We start from the raw sequence: 15977 nt of genomic DNA, 5'->3' as shown, positions 1-15977 counted from the left end.
CCAGTACTCTTGCCTGGAAAATCCCATGGATGGAGGAGCCTGGTAGGCTGCAGTCCATGGGGTCGCTAAGAGTCAGACATGACTGAGCAACTTCACTTTGACTTTTCACTTTCATGCATCGGATGAGGAAATGGCAACCCACTCCATTGTTCTTGCCTGGAGAATCCCATGGACAGAGGAGCCTGGTGGGCTGCAGTCCATGGGGTCGCACAGAGTCGGACATGACTGAAGCAACTTAGCAGCAGCAGCAGCATGTATAGCTCTGAGAAGGCAATGGCAACCCACTCCAGTACTCTTGCCTGGAAAATTCCATGGACGGAGGAGCCTGGTGGGCTGCAGTCCATGCAGTCACTAAGAGTTGGACACTGAGCAACTTCACTTTCACTTTTCATTTTCATGCATTGGAGAAGGAAATGGCAACCCACTCCAGTGTTCTTGCCTGGAGAATCCCAGGGATGGGGGAGCCTGGTGGGCTACCATCCATGGGGTCGCACAGAGTTGGACATGACTGAAGCCACTTAGCAGCAGCAGCAGCAGCAGCATGTATAGATCTATGGACTTCCCTTATGGCTCAAATGATAAAGAATCTTCGAGCAATGCAGGAGAACCAGGCTCAATCCCTGGGTTGGGAAGATCCACTGGAGAAGGGAATGTCTACCCACTCCAGTATTCTTGCCTGGAGAATTGCTTGCACAGGGGTGCCTGGCAGGCTACAGTCTATGGGGTTGCAAAGAGTCACACAACTTAGCAACTGAACAACAACAATGTATAGACCTAACAGGTCAGCACAGATAAAATTCCAAACCAGACGTGGGCTGAATCCTTAGAATTCCTCAGCCTATTTGCCACAAATGGCAAACCAAGGTGAACGTTGACCATTATAATCTCAACTAGTAGAGTCAAGATTTGGAGGGCACTGTGCTAAGTGAAATGTCAGACAGAGAAAGGCAGACACTGTACGATATCGCTTACATGTGGAATCTAAAGGGTACGACAGAGTTTCTTGTTCAGTCACTTAGTTGTGTCTGACTCTGTGACCCCATGGACTGCAGCTCACCAGCCTTCCCTGTCCCTCAGTACATGCTCAAACTCATGTCCATTGAGTCAGTGATGCCATCCAACCATCTCATCCTGTCGCCCCCTTCTCCTCCTTCCCTCAATCTTTCCCAGAAGTAGGGTCTTTTCCAATTAGTTGGGTTTTCCCACCAGGTGACCAAAGTATTGGAGCTTCTGCTTCAGCATCAGTCTTTCCAATGAGTATTCAGAGTTGATTTCCTTTAGAAATGACTGGTTTGATCTCCTTGTAGTCCTAGAGACTCTCAAGAGTCTTCTCCATCACCACTGTTTGAAAGCATCAGTTCTTCAGTTCTCAGCCTTCTCTTATCCATACATGATGAGTGTGGTCCAGCTCTCACATCCATACATTACTACTGGAAAAACTATAGCTTTGACCATATTTGTCATATTTGTCTCAGCTTTTTTATACACTGTATAGACTCGTCATAGCTTTTCTTCCAAGAAGCAAGCATTGTTTGACTTTATGGCTGCAGTCACCATCCACAGTGATTTTGGAGCCCAAGAAAAAAAAATCTGTCACTGTTCCCATTTTTCTCCCAACTATTTGCCATGAAATGATGGGACCAAATGCCATAATCTTGGTTTTTTTTGATGTTGAGTTTTAAGGCAGCTTTTTCACTCGCGTCTTTCACCCTCATCAAGAGGCTCTTTAGTTTGCTTTCTGCCATTAGGGTGGTGTCATCTGCCTATCTGAGGTTGTTGACATTTCTCCTGGCAATCTTGATTCCAGTTTGTGATTCATCCAGCCTGGCATTTCACATGATATACTCTGCATATAAGTTAAATAAGCAGGGTGACAATATACAACCTTGATGTACTCTTTTCCAAATTTTGAACCAGTCCATTGTTCCATGTTTGGTTCTAACTGTTGCTTCTTGATCAGCATACAGGTTTCTCAGGAGGCAGGGTAAAGTGGTCTGGTATTCCCATCTCTTTAAAAATTTTCTACAAAGTAGTACACACAACAAAAAAGAAGCAATCTCACTGATACAGAGAATGAACTAGTGGCAACTGTTGGGGACGAGGGGGAGGGGCAAATACAGGGCTGGGAAGTGGGAGGTACAATCTATCAGGTGTAAGATGAGTTGCTGTTGTTCAGTTGCTAAGTCATGTCTGACTCTTTGGGACCCCATAGACTGTAGCATGCCAAGCTGCTCTGTCCTCCACTATCTCCCAGAGTTTGCTCAAATTCATTCCATTGAGTCAGTGATGCTATCTAATTATCTCATCCTCTGCTGTCCCCTTCTCCTCCTGCCTTCCATCTTTCCCAGCATCAGGGTCTTTTCCAATGAGTCAACCCTTTGCATCAAGTGGCCAAAGTATGGAGCTTCAGCATCAGTCCTTCCAGTGAAAATTCATGGTTGCTTTTCTTTGGGGTTGATTGGTTTGATCTTCTTGCAGTCCAAGGGTCTCTCAAGAGAGTTCTTGAGTACCACGATTCAAAAGCATTGAGATGGGCTACAAGATGTATTGTACAACATGGGGAAGATAGCCTATATTTTCTAATAACTGTAGATGGAGTGTAACTCTTAATTGTATTAAAAAATAAAAATTTTAAAGAAAGAAAGCCAAGAAATTATTTACACCCAGATCTTCATCAGAGTCAAGGGTATGCTGTTCAGGGTAAAAGTGGTAGAAGACTCTGTATGAGGTAATGCCTTCAGAGGTGTATTTCTGCCCCAGTGTCTCACCAGTGGGGTCTCCATCTAAAACACTGAAACTGTTCACATGTGTACACGACCCACTGGACCATGATCTCCTTGAGAGCGCAACCACGGATACTTCATCCTAGCCTGTCAAATGCCTGCTGGACAGCCTGGCACATGGAAGGTTTTAAGAAATATTCATTGAACAATAGAAGGGTCACCAACCCTCCCTAGTGCCCCCAGAGCATGTACACTTCCCCTGCTATGGCCCTGGACCTTCCTGGAGGTGATTGCATGGATGTCTTCCTCAGAAGATTCAACCCTCGTGGTTCAAGGATCTAAGGCAGCCTCAGTTGCTTTCCTATGGCTTAGTGCAATGCCTGGCACACTGCAGGTGCGTGATAAGTCACTGGTGAACTATTTATAGTGGCCAAGACACACAAGCAACCTAAGTGTCCAGCGGCAGAGGAATGGATGAGGAAGGTGTGTGGTACATACACAACGGAATACTATGCAGCCATTAAAGAGCGAAATAATGTCATTTGCAACATGAATGAACCTAGAGATGATCGTACTAAGTGAAGTAAGTCAGAAAAGAAAGACAAATATCATATGATATCACTTATATGTGGAATCTAAAAAAAAAATGATACAAATGAACTTATTTACAAAACAGATACAGACTCACAGACATAGAAAACAAATTAGGGTTACCAGAAGGGAAGGGTTTGGTAGGGGAGGAATAAATTAGGAATTTGGGAGTAACATGCACGTACTACTATATAAAATAGACAACCAACAAGCACCTACTGTATTGCATAAGGAACTATTCTTAATATTTTGTAAGGGAAAAGGTGATGCCAGTGGTAAAGAACCTGCCTGCCAATGAAAGAGACCTAAGAGATGCAGTTTGGATCCCTGGGTTGGGAAGATCCCCTAGGGGAGGAAATGGCAACCCACTCCAGGATTCTGGCCTGGAAAATCCCATGGACAGAAGAGCCTGGTGGGCTACAGTCCATGGGGTCGCAAGGAGTCAGACAGAACTGAAGCAACTTGGCACACATGCGTAAGTGACTTAGCAAGCATGCATATATATATACATATATCATACATATGATTTATACATATCTCTCAGATTCCTAAATATATACATACAAAATGTGTGCGTGTGTGTAACTCAACCACTGCACACCTGAAATTAATACAGCACTGTAAATCAAGTACACTTCAAATAAGAAAACAATTTTTTTTTCAATTTCTGCTAAAAGAGATTTTGAAGCTGCTAAAAGAGATTGAGAAGCTTTCCACAGCATACTCTGGGGAAAAGGAGCAGGGAGTGAATTTGACCTTATGGAACCCCTAGCATGCGGTAGATCCCGTGCTTGGTACCTTCCTCTCTACTGATCATCCCACCCACATGCACACTCAGGCATGTGTGCACACAGCCTCATCCTCATTTTTACAAATGAGCAAAACTGACATTGGAGGAGCGAGCCAGCTTGTCCCAGACACACAGCTGCTGAATGTCTGCGTTGCTCCAGTCTGACGGCAAAACCCTTGCTACATCTCATTGTCTTTTCAAAATCAGAAAAACAGTGCCTGCTTTGCCATTTTTACTGAGAACCAGCTGGGAGTCCCTCCCTTCTGACCTCCTGCCATCCCGGGGGTGAAGGGTGCACTGTGGCAGCCAGCTGGCCTGGTCAGTGAACTCTGTGGCTGCAAGGAGAAGCGAAGGGCTGGACCTTCTGGTCAACACACCTTTCACACCCCAGGGCCTTCTGCACAAAGCTGGGACCCTCTGTCACACCCAAAGGGTGGTGGGTGTAGGGAGAGGGGAGTTCCCCATCGCTGAGCTCTGGGGGATACTGATCAGTGCACCAGCATGAGCTGAGCCTAAACCTGTGTCCCGGCAGCCAGTCACCACACAGCGGGGATGGACTGCCACTTGAGTCAGCCAGGGTTCCCTCAGTCACGTGGGTGACCACGTCACAGCGTGACATCTGGCCTCGCGAATGAGCCCCAGGGCAGAAACAAGGAGGTCTGCTGTACAGAAACTTAGGGGAAGAACTTGTGGAAAGAAACTGAATCCCAGAGGCATGGCACCAGCCACTGGCCACCAATCCAAGGGCAGCTTCTTTTCATGGCTGTCATCTCTTCCAGGTAAGCTTATGGGAAAGAGCTGGACAAAACCATACAATGACAATCAGCGTATCAGGATTTTCTTATAGTCTCTGAATCAACAACTTATTTGGGAAGCAAAAAGACCAGCAGCCAGAGAATTCCATAGCAGTTGAGGGCATGCTGAACTCTTAGTCTCATGATCCCTTTCAATCCTCAAGACCCATGCCTGGGTGGCCATTTGGCAGGTGAAGAAACTGAGGCTTTTCAGACATGTATAGGAGGGAGGCAGTGATGGAGCAAAGGGCTTCTCTCTAGATTCTATATGAAATCTGAAAGCAAGAAGCTGAAATCAGAATCTGAAGATTTCTTGCCCAAATCAAGAACACTCTAAGTCACAGACAGTAGGAAAGCATGATTATTTCTTCCTTTATAAGATACTTCTCGGTGTCTTCTTTGAGTTCCCTTCTTTACCCATTCTGAAGGGGCCCAGCACACTTCAACTTATGCTCTGATATGTGCCTTTGGGGGCTAAATGGACCATGTACCGATGGGAGAGTTGGACCACAAAGAAGACTGGGTGCTAAAGAATTGATGTTTTCAAATTGTGGTGTCAGAGAAGACTCTTGAGAGTCCCTTGGACAGCAAGGAGATCAAACCAATCAATCCTAAAGGAAATCAATCCTGAATATTCATTGGAAGGACTGATGGTGAAGCTGAAGCTCCAATACTTTGGTCACCTGATGTGAAGAGCCAACTTCTTGGAAAAGATCCTGATGCTGAGAAAAGATTGATGCAACTTAGCAACTGAACTCGTATGAAAGTGAAAGTCACTCAGTCATGTTCAACTCTTTGTGACCCCGTGGACTATACAGTCCATGGAATTCTCCAGGCTGGACTACTGAAGTGGGTAGCATTCTCTTCTCTAGGGGAATCTTTCCAACCCAGGAATTGAACCCAGGTGTCCCACATTGCAAGCAGATTCTTTACCAGCTGAGCCCCCAGGGAAGCCCAAATGCTCAACCCTGATGCTGGGGAAGATTGAAGACAGGAGGAGAAAGGGAAGACAGAGGATGAGATGGTTGGTTGGCATCACTGACTCAATGGACATGAGTTTGAGCAAGCTCCAGGATTTGGTGATGGACAGGGAAGCCTGGCGTGCTGCAGTCTATGGGGTCGCAAAGAGTCAGACATGACTGAGCAACTGAACAACAAAATTCTAAAAGTTATATGTATTTGTTCATGGCAGATTTTGAGCCCAGGTCTTCAGAGTGGCTGACATCTGTGTTGCACTTTGGTGCCCACAAAGCACATGGTCGTATGTGTCCTCCCACCTTTGTGACTCAGAACCATACTCACCTCTTGACCAGGAAAGAGACTGGGAGGGCCAGGGCCCCTGCCTACCTGAGGACAGGCTCCCGTGCTGCCCGCTCCAAGCTGCTTTGCACCAAATGCTCTGGGTGACGCGGTCCATGGAGAATCCCCCACACTCTCAGCACCCCTGAAATCTGTCTTCAATCCTCCCGCGTGTCTGCTTCCAGATTCCTCTATAAACACGACTGGAGCAAAGTGGACCCCCCGCACCCCACTGCCACCCCCCCACAGCGTCTCCACTGCCACACACTGGACACACCAGCCGACATGTCTTTCCAATTAGGCCAGTCCTGAGCGGCAGAGAAACAGGAAACCGCTTGCAAGCTCAGACCCATCCAGACGCAGGAAACCGGGGCAGAGACAGCAGCAGCCCCAGCCGCGGTGTCAGCCCCAGGCCCCGGCACCAAGCAGGAGCCTGCCAGACGCTGCCCGGCCTCCCTCGGAGCCCAGGGAGAATGGCAGGAGCAGAGACGGGAGAGAAAGAACGCACCCCACCATGCTGCAGCTGTGACATCTTGAGCAGACTTCTCTCCAAGAAAGACTCCTGCAACTATCCTGGGGCCCCTCCCTTAAAAGCCCAGGGTGGAGACACGCATCACAAGATGAAGTTTGCGAATCTCAGCCCAATGCCTGACATGAAGTCAGGGCCCCTTCAGGGCCAAGAGAGGACAGTCTCCTGACCCAAGCCTTCCCCAGGGTGCCTGGCAGCTGAGCTGGGAGGATCAGATTTGGTTCCCATTTTGCAGGTAGAAACACTAAGTCAGGGTCTGTGTAAACTGCAGTGGAGGAGCATGAGGTTCAGAATCAGAGGCTTAGAGTTTCAAATCTCAGCCCTGCCAGCTGCTGCCTTTGGACCAACTGCTGTGACTGTTTACCTTCCAATCTGTATAGTCAAAGCTATGGTTTTTCTAGCGTTCATGTACCGAATGTGAGAGTTGGCCCGTAAAGAAGACTGAGTGCTGAAGAATTGATGCATTCAAACTGTGGTTCTGGAAAGGACTCTTGAAAGTCCCTTGGACTGCAAGGAGATCAAACCAGTCAATCTTAAAGGAAGTCAATCCTGAATATTCACTGCAAAGACTGGTGCTGAAGCTGAAGGTCCAGTGCTTTGTCCACCTGATGCAAAGAGCCAACTCATTGGAAAAGACCCTGATGCGGGGGAAGATTGTGGGCAGGAGAAGGGGGGAACAGAGGATAAGATGGTTGGAAGGCATCACTGACTCAATGGACGCGAGTTTGAGTAAACTCTGGGGGATACTGAAGGACAGGGAAGCCTGATGTACTACAGTCCATGGGGTTGTGAAGATGTGGACATGACTTAGCGAATGAACAATCACCACCACTCTGTTTGAACACACCATCTCTAATTCCTACTCTTCACACCCTAATGGGGACCTTGGCTCCCTGTATAATGGAGATATCTGAGAACTGGAGAGCTTATGTAGTGCACATCTGGTTCCATCTCAGAGGGGCGGAGCTAACGATCAACCTTTTTAGATTTTCAAGCCTCTTCTTCCCATGTAGTATACCTAATAGCCCCTCTGTACAGGGTCTGGCAAAGAGCTCACAGTACTTATACTCCAGAACATTCATGCAGAAAAAAACCCAACACACTGGAGTAGCTGGGGTCTGCACTGGGTGGCACTGAATTAACAATTTCCAGGAAGGATGGTTTCATGCCCCACTGCCCACCCTCCAGAACCTCTCTTTGCCCCTGAAGGGTCAGCTGGGGTTCAAAGAAGATCCATGCACAGCCATCCACATGCTCCAGCCCAAGACTCAGAATTCGGCAGTGCCTTAAAAAATTAAACATGGATTCATCAATTTCACATCTAGGTAAGCAACTAAAAGAATTGAACGCAAAGGGCTTCCTTGGTAGCTCAGTAGTAAAGGTTCCTCCTGCCAATGCAGGAGACACGGGTTCAATCCCTGGTCCAGGAAGATCTAACATGCCACGGGGCAACTAAGCCCACGTGCTACAACTACTAAGCCTATGCTCTAGCACCTGGGAGCTGCAGCTGCTGAGGCTGTGTGCTGCAGCTGCTGAAGCTGGTGCTCTGCAACCAGAGAAGCCACTGCACTGAGAAGCCCATGCACTGCAGCTAGAGAGTAGCCCCCGCTCGCCTAGAGAAAACTAGAAAGAGAAAAGCCCACTCAGCAATGAAGACCAAGCACAGCCAAACATAAATTAATATAAAATTTTTAAAAAAGAATTGAAAGCAGATACTTAAAGAGGTAGTCATACACCCATGTCCATAGCAGCATTATTCACAAACAGCCACAATATGGGAGCAACCTGAGGGTTCACTGAAGGATGAATGGATAAACAAAATGTGGTCTATCCATCTGATGGAATACTATTCAGTCCTGAAAAGGAAGGAAATTCTGACACATGTTCCAGCTTGGACAAACCTTGAGGACATCGTGCTACATGAGGAGTGAGTCCCTAAAAGACAAGTACTGTGTAATTCTAATTGTATGAAATACCTAAAATAGGCAAATTCATAGAGACAGAAAGTAGAGCACTGGTGAGCAGTGGCTGAGCAAGGAGAAAAGGAGAGTTGGTGTTTAATGGATTCAGGATTTCTCTTTGGGGTGATGAGAGAAGATGAAGGAGTCCTAGCGATGGATGGTGATGTTGGTGGTACAATGACGAATATACTGAATGCTGCCAAACTGCACACCTAAAACTGGATAAAACAGTAAATTGTATGTATATTTCACCACATCTTTTGGGGGAAAAAAGAAGTCAGCTAACTACATTCACTGCAAATATTCCTTCCAAAAGTTTACTGCAGTGACTACATGATTTGGCTGTTGTTTGTTGTCGTTCAGTTGCTCTTTGCAACCCCGTAGACTGTAGCCCACCAGGCTCCTCTGTCCATGAGATTCTACAGCCAAGAACACTGGAGTGGGTTGCCATTGCTTTCCCCAGGGCATCTTTCTGACCCAGAGATTGAATCCGGGTCTCCCGCAGTGCAGGCTGACTCTTTACTGTCTGAGCCACCAGGGAAGGTTTTTAAAGAAAGTGTTAGTTGCTCAGTCATGTCCGACTCTGTGCAATCCCAGGGACTGTATTCTGCCAGGCTCCTCTGTCCGTGGGATTTCCCAGGCAAGAATACTGGAGTGGGTTGCTGTTTCCTTCTCCAGGGGATCTTCCCGATCCAGGGATCGAACCCAGGTCTCCTGCACTGTGGGCAGATTCTTTACTGTCTGAGCCACCAGAGTGAGCATGGGTGTTGGGGGCCCTTACCCTACACCTTGGCACCTAGCGGTGCAAAGAAATGGGGTCAGTCTTGATGGGAAAACAAGTTTCCAACAAAGACAGACAGGGTGTTTTAGGTCTTCCCAGAAGCTGAGATGAATGGTTAACAAGAAAAGAAAAGAGCCGTGTTTCTCCCTAAAATTGGACAGTCAAAGGTTTTCATGCAAAGGAGCCATTAAGTGTGAGCTATGAGTATTTGATGAAAACTAATATCACAAGCCCCATGCCTTTCGCATTGTCTGGGTGCCTGCAGCGCACACAGCCCTCCCCCAAAGACTGGCTCAGGGCTCAGGGCTCATTGAAAGAGCTCACAGGGCAGACCTGAGCTCCTGCAGCTCTTTCACTGCAACTAACATAGTTTTCTTTTATTTGGGATAAAAAAAAATCTGCTAAAAAATAAAGTGGAATAGAAAGATTACCAAATAACTAAAGATACCCAACCTGAGTCTTTAAATCCTGGTGAAAAACTAACTCTTCCAACATAAGAATAACACTAAGAACATGTGACATAAACCTCTCTCTGCTCCCCAACCTTCTTTGTAGAAGATGATGTGCAAACTCTGTGTGTGTGTGTGTGTGTGTCTGTGTGTGTGTGTGTCTGTGTACATGGGCATGTGTTCATGCTGAGTCATGCCCGACTCTGCAGCCCCATGGACTGTAGCACCCTTAGGCTCCTCTATCCTTGTGATTTTCCAGGCAAGAACACTAGAGTGGGTAGCCATTTCCTTCTCCATGCACGTGGGCACTTGTCATGACTTCTTTTAGTTTGTTGGACTCTGCCTTCATTTCAAATTGCTATAAAATGCACTTAATGAAATATAAGCCTATTCCATTCAGTGTAGTGAGTGTGTGTGTGTAGCCACCCACCGGCACACCAACCGAGTTTTCACACTCATAAGTCCTGGTCTTTCTCACAGCAGGAAGGAAGCAGAGCTTTCTAGTTCAGTTTATATTTTAAGGAGGGAAACCAAGCCCCTAAGAGTTTACTAACCTGTCCAGGGTCATGCGGGGAGCATTGCTAACCCCTCATCCCGTACCATGGCTCCATGCATCAGCCTCTGCTCAAAGAGTGGTTCAAACCTGGGAATTGGGCCCAGTGAGCTGCCTATGGAGCCAAACAGGCTTTCGAACAGCTGTCTCAAATGCTACACCATTTTAGTCAAGACACTTGAAACAGTGATTGTACCCTTTAGACTTATTTTCTAGAAATCAGATATCTCCTTGAGATGGCATTTGTTACAAAGGGGTTGTTTTCACTCTATAGCCTACTCATAATTGTTTCATAGACTTCCGTTAATTTTTACATGAGGCTTTCCAGGTGACACAGGGGTGAAGAAGGTGGCAGTGGTAAGGAACCCGCCTGCCAATGCAGGGTTCAATCCTTGGGTCAACAGATCCCCTGGAGTAGGAAAAGGCAACCCACTCCAGTATTCTAGCCTAGGAAATCCCATGCACAGAAGAGCCTGGCAGGCCTGAGTCCATGGGGTCGCAAACAGTTGGACACAGCTCAGCACGCACACACACAATTTTAAATAACGATATTCTCTTCGTCATTTCCAACTAGAATCCTGCTTCGAGTCTTCCACACCCTATCAACATAGTATAACTTTTCTGTCATTATTTCCTTAAAATAAGAAAACCAATAAGCTGTTTGTGATTCCTCTAATCAAGACCACATGCCTATAGTGTAGAAATTCAGCATTTTTCAGAAACAGTAAATCTATTCTGTCAGATATGATGATGTGGGAATTGTTAGGAAAAAGATAATGATTTTATTACAGGCATACACATTCCTGTACACAGACACACACACACACAGACACAGCAGTTAAAACTGACGTTTCCAGAAAGAAGACACTCATTGTGTTCTATGGCTGTTGCGGGCACCTGCTGGAGGCTGTGGGCAGCTCAACATTGACGCTGAGCTTGTATTGCTGAGTGTGAGTTAATCTGCACAGGAAGGCTGACCTAGTGGCCTTGGATGTGGCAGGAAGAGGACTGAGTTAGTAGTCAGGAAACCACACAGGCCTGGTTCCTACCTTGCAATCACAATCATCAGTGTGACCACGTGTGTGGGCACACCAGGTGGCCCCCACATGTGTATTTCCAAGAGCACCAACAGCTCCAATTTCATCAGAAGCAAATCTAAGCTCAGAGGAGGGGTCCAAGGTTCCCCAGCTGGATCAGCTGGGTTCCAGGCCCGTCCCCACCCCTTGCCACCCTCGATGTTCATAGGCCTTCAGGAAATCTTCCAGCATCTCTGACCCCTGGCTCCTCCGTGTATAAAATGGGAGGGGTGGACAATATCGGCATTAGAAGTCTTTTCCAGCTAAGAAAGGTGATGTGTGTTTCAGATCACAGCATCACCACCTGAAATGATCCCATTGCGATTGCTCTGAACTCTAGTGCACCTCTGTGGGTAGGGTCTGGGAAAGCTCAGCTCACAGGACCCCACAGGCTGTGCTGGGCTGTCGTCGATGGAGCACAAAAATGGCCCCGATGACTGCCTTCCCCGTATCCATGACCTTTGCCTTGTGACTTCGCAATTCCTTCCGGTGGGACCCCGGCAGAAGGAAGTGTGTCTTAGCTCCTAGTGAAGGCCTTGAAAGGTCCTGACTGCTTTGGCTTTTACAGGGAATGCTGCCAGGTCAGCATTTTACAGGTGTTTTACAGAACACCTGCCTGGGATAGCTGGCTGGAGAAGAGAGAGGACGCATGGAGGAGAGTTTGCCCCACCCCACACAGTCTCCTCTAATTATATATTAGCATGCAACCAACCATCCCAAGTTTTGCAGCCTAAAACAGCAATTTGTTACTGCCTCTGTCAGGCCCATGTGTTTCCCATAAGCTTATAAACAGAAGACAGCTGGGCTTGAAATCATCTGAAGGCTCAACTGGGTTGACTGTCCACCATGGCTTCTCTATTTTTGGCTGAGCCTTTTTGACTTTTTAGGCAAATTGAAGAATTGATGCTTTTGAACCATGGGCCTGGAGAAGACTCCTGAGAGTCCCTTGGACAGCAAGGAGAGAAAACCAGTCAATCTTAAAAAAATTAAACCCTGAATACTCATTGGAAGGGCTGGTGATGATGCTGAAGCTCCAATACTTTGGCCATCTGATTCGAAGAGCTGACTCATTGCAAAAGACCCTGATGCTGGGCAAGATTGAGGGCAGAAGGAGAAGAGGGCAACAGAGGATAAGACGATTGGATGGCATCACCGACTCCATGGACATGAACTTGGGCACACTCTGGAAGATGGTGAGGGACAGAGAAGCCTGGTGTGCTGCTGTCCATGGGGTCACAAAGAGTCAGACACGACTTGGGGACTGAACAACCACGAAGTGCTGGGTCTTCATTGCTGCAGAAGGTTTTATCTCATTGTGGCAAGCAGGGGCTGCCCTCTCACTGTGGAGCACAGGCTTGTCTCTGCAGCAGCTTCTCTTGCTGCTGCATGCAGGCTCTAGGTGCACGGGCTGCAGCAGTTGCAGTTCCAGGGCTTTAGAGCACAGGCTCAGTAGTTATGGCACCTGGGCTTAGCTGCTCCACAGCACGTGGGATCTTCCCAGATCGGGGACCAAACTCACATCCCCTGCTTTGGCAGGCAGATTCTTTACCACTGAGCCACCAGGGAAGCCCCCACCGTGGCTTCTTGGTTTGTGTGTCTGGAGTGTCACCAGGATGGCTTGAACAGCTAGGGACTGGTTAGACATCTCTGTCTTCTTTCTCCCTCTCCCTCTCTGTTTTCCATCTTCCTCCTCTCCATGTGGCCAGCTCAGGATTCCTCACAGCATGTTTTATCTCCTAGAATAAGGACGGTGGCTCCTTCACCTCTGTCTGCCCCACCCGAGCCCAGCTCAGGCCAGATGCTGCATATCTACCAGGCTATCACGTGGCTCTGACGTTGGGCTTTGCTTCCAGACTAGCCTCAGTGGTGCTCCTTGGATCCTTCCTCTGGCCTCTGGGGTGACTCACAAGAGGGAGAAGATGATTTGGGCTTCATCTGAAGAGCTCCTCAAACTGTCCTTACACAGAGGACCTGCAGTCTCATCACCAGGCTGGCTTCTCACTGCCCTCCTGGAGGTCTAGTGACTTCTCCTAAAATGAGGCACCTGGAGCTGAGTGCACCTCTCAGGAGACGTCAGACTTAACTCATTACTGCCCTCATTCAAACAATCATGCTTCTGTTCATCAGACTTAACCCATCGCCTTCCTCACTCATAGAATCATACTTCTGTTCATGCAGCAAAACTGCATTGGTGCAAAAGCTGCCTTGTCCTTCTGGACCTCTATACCAGTCAACACTATTCCGCATTCAACACCACCAGGGTCCAAGAAAATGCTGCTTATTGTACTTCTGCCCTTCCCTTATCTTCCTCCCCCCGCCCCCCAGAAGTCTTTTATTCCTAGACCTGATGTCGGAAACTTGCCTCCATCCTTGTTAAAGAGACAATAGCAGCATTTCACAGGATAAGCACCAACTCAGAAGGGTGTCAAGACTCCCACCGTCCTCAGTGCCTGTGCTGCAAGGGATGGGAGGGTACCTTCTTATCCCCACTGAGCCTCTATCTTACAATCTAGAAAGTAAGGTCAACTGTGCCCACTCTCGTAGCAGGTCCAGGGAAGCTTTTAGTGCCTTGCACAGTGTCTGACACACAGGGCTCTGAATGAACTGAAGATGCTATTACCAGTTATGAAAATGATACCAATTCCATCACAGCATAGCTCATGGTCTCAGAATTCAGATGAATGGGGACCCATTAGATGCTCATCACACCAGCCAATGTATTTGTAACCCAGCTTCTCATCCTTCACAGATGTGGTAACACTGTCGATGTTTTTAACTGGCTTATTAAGGGAACCTTGGAATCAGACAGGGAAGATGATGAAGCTGTCAGGCCTCTATTGCTTCTACTAACCAGCATCTGTCATGAATAGTTTTTTGAATCATTTTTTTTTAAATCTCCCTAATGTTACCATCACCGTGCCCATATTTCTCTATCACGGCTGCATAATTAAAAATCAAAGTAAAATATTTTGCTCTTAAATTCTTTTAAGGCTGTCATTTTATTTTCTTCTCCCTCTATCCCTGGAGCATCCTTCATCTTCGTTTCCAGCTCCCCCACCAGCAACTTCAAAAGCGTGCAATCTTTCCATTACCTTCTCCTCCCCAAATCGCAACTTGACACCCTCTGCTTGGCCTGCCCTCTTTGTTGGAATATGTTCAAGTCCCATGGTCTAGAAGATAGGGTATTTTTTTTTAAGTTGCTTTGTTAATAATAAGCCTCAGTTTAAAAAGTTTGCTCAGCAGCGTGTGTCTCTTAATATGTGTCAACTTCTGTTTGGATCAGTTGACGTGGGATGCTATATTAATTATTCATTTTTACAGAATGGAAATTAATTATTGTGCATGAGATTCTAAACACATATGGCAACAGTGCCAGCTGGACTGGCCCCCCTGCCAGGATTTCGGAGACTCAGATTCAGAGGTAATATGTTGTTTTGTAAAGCCAAGACCTCCTAAGGGTTCCAAGATAGAAGAATTGAAAAGCTGACATGTTTCTGTATGTGGGCCAACTCCTGGTCCTCCTTGAATGCCCCCTTGACTTCTCTGCTATCTCTTCCAGAAACTGTGCTGGTAAGGGGGTCTATCTGAGTCTATCACTTCGGCTGCAACCACCTAAAACCTTGAGCCTTTGTCCTCGTCTCCAAATCTGTCTTTCTGCAGCAGGTGGTACCACTAACCTCCCTCCCCAAATCCTTCAGAAGGAGTCCTCCTGGAGGGAGTGACAGGTCTGGAGTGCTCCCTTGGCACTCCATCTTACCTTTGTCCTCTTGTTTATCACGTTGTGTGAGATAATTTGTCTGTGCAACCATCACAGCCACAATTTGGTGTGTTTTTATGGGTAAAAACAACGTCTCATTCTTTCCCATATCCCTTCACTCCCACTGAAGATGGATGGCTTGTTAAACTGAGTTGACCTGTTAGTTTCTTGGAGAAAAGTAGCTCACAGAAGTGTCTATTCCCTTTGAAGAACATGAAAAAGGAAGTCAATTGTTGGTAGAAGAGAAGGCGTGGTACACATCTTTATTTAGAAAGAAGTTACTGGGCATTCTGAATTCCCAGGAGACATGGGTCCAGACCTTTGGCATTGAAGGGGCGAACTATTTCAAGAAAAGCAATGTAGCCAATGCCTAATATCCCAGCTCTTTTATCTTCATCTTCTCACTTTTTTTTTTTTCGCTTTTTTTATTTTTAATTGAACTATAGATGATTTACAATGTTATATTAGAGAGGTTCATAACAGCAATTCAGTATTTTTCCAGACTATACTCCATTAAAAATTATTACCAGATAATGGCTCTAATTTCCTGTGCTATACAATATATCTTTTTTTATTTTTTAATTGGAGTATAATTGCTTTACAATGTTGTTGGTTTCTGCTGTACAACAACACGGATCAGCTATATGTATACATATATCCCCTCCCTCTTGGAA

The sequence above is a fragment of the Bison bison genome, unplaced genomic scaffold (assembly GCF_000754665.1).
Source record: "Bison bison bison isolate TAMUID 2011002044 unplaced genomic scaffold, Bison_UMD1.0 scf7180017864302, whole genome shotgun sequence".
NCBI lineage: Eukaryota > Metazoa > Chordata > Mammalia > Artiodactyla > Bovidae > Bison > Bison bison.
This window is presented reverse-complemented; position numbering follows the sequence as displayed.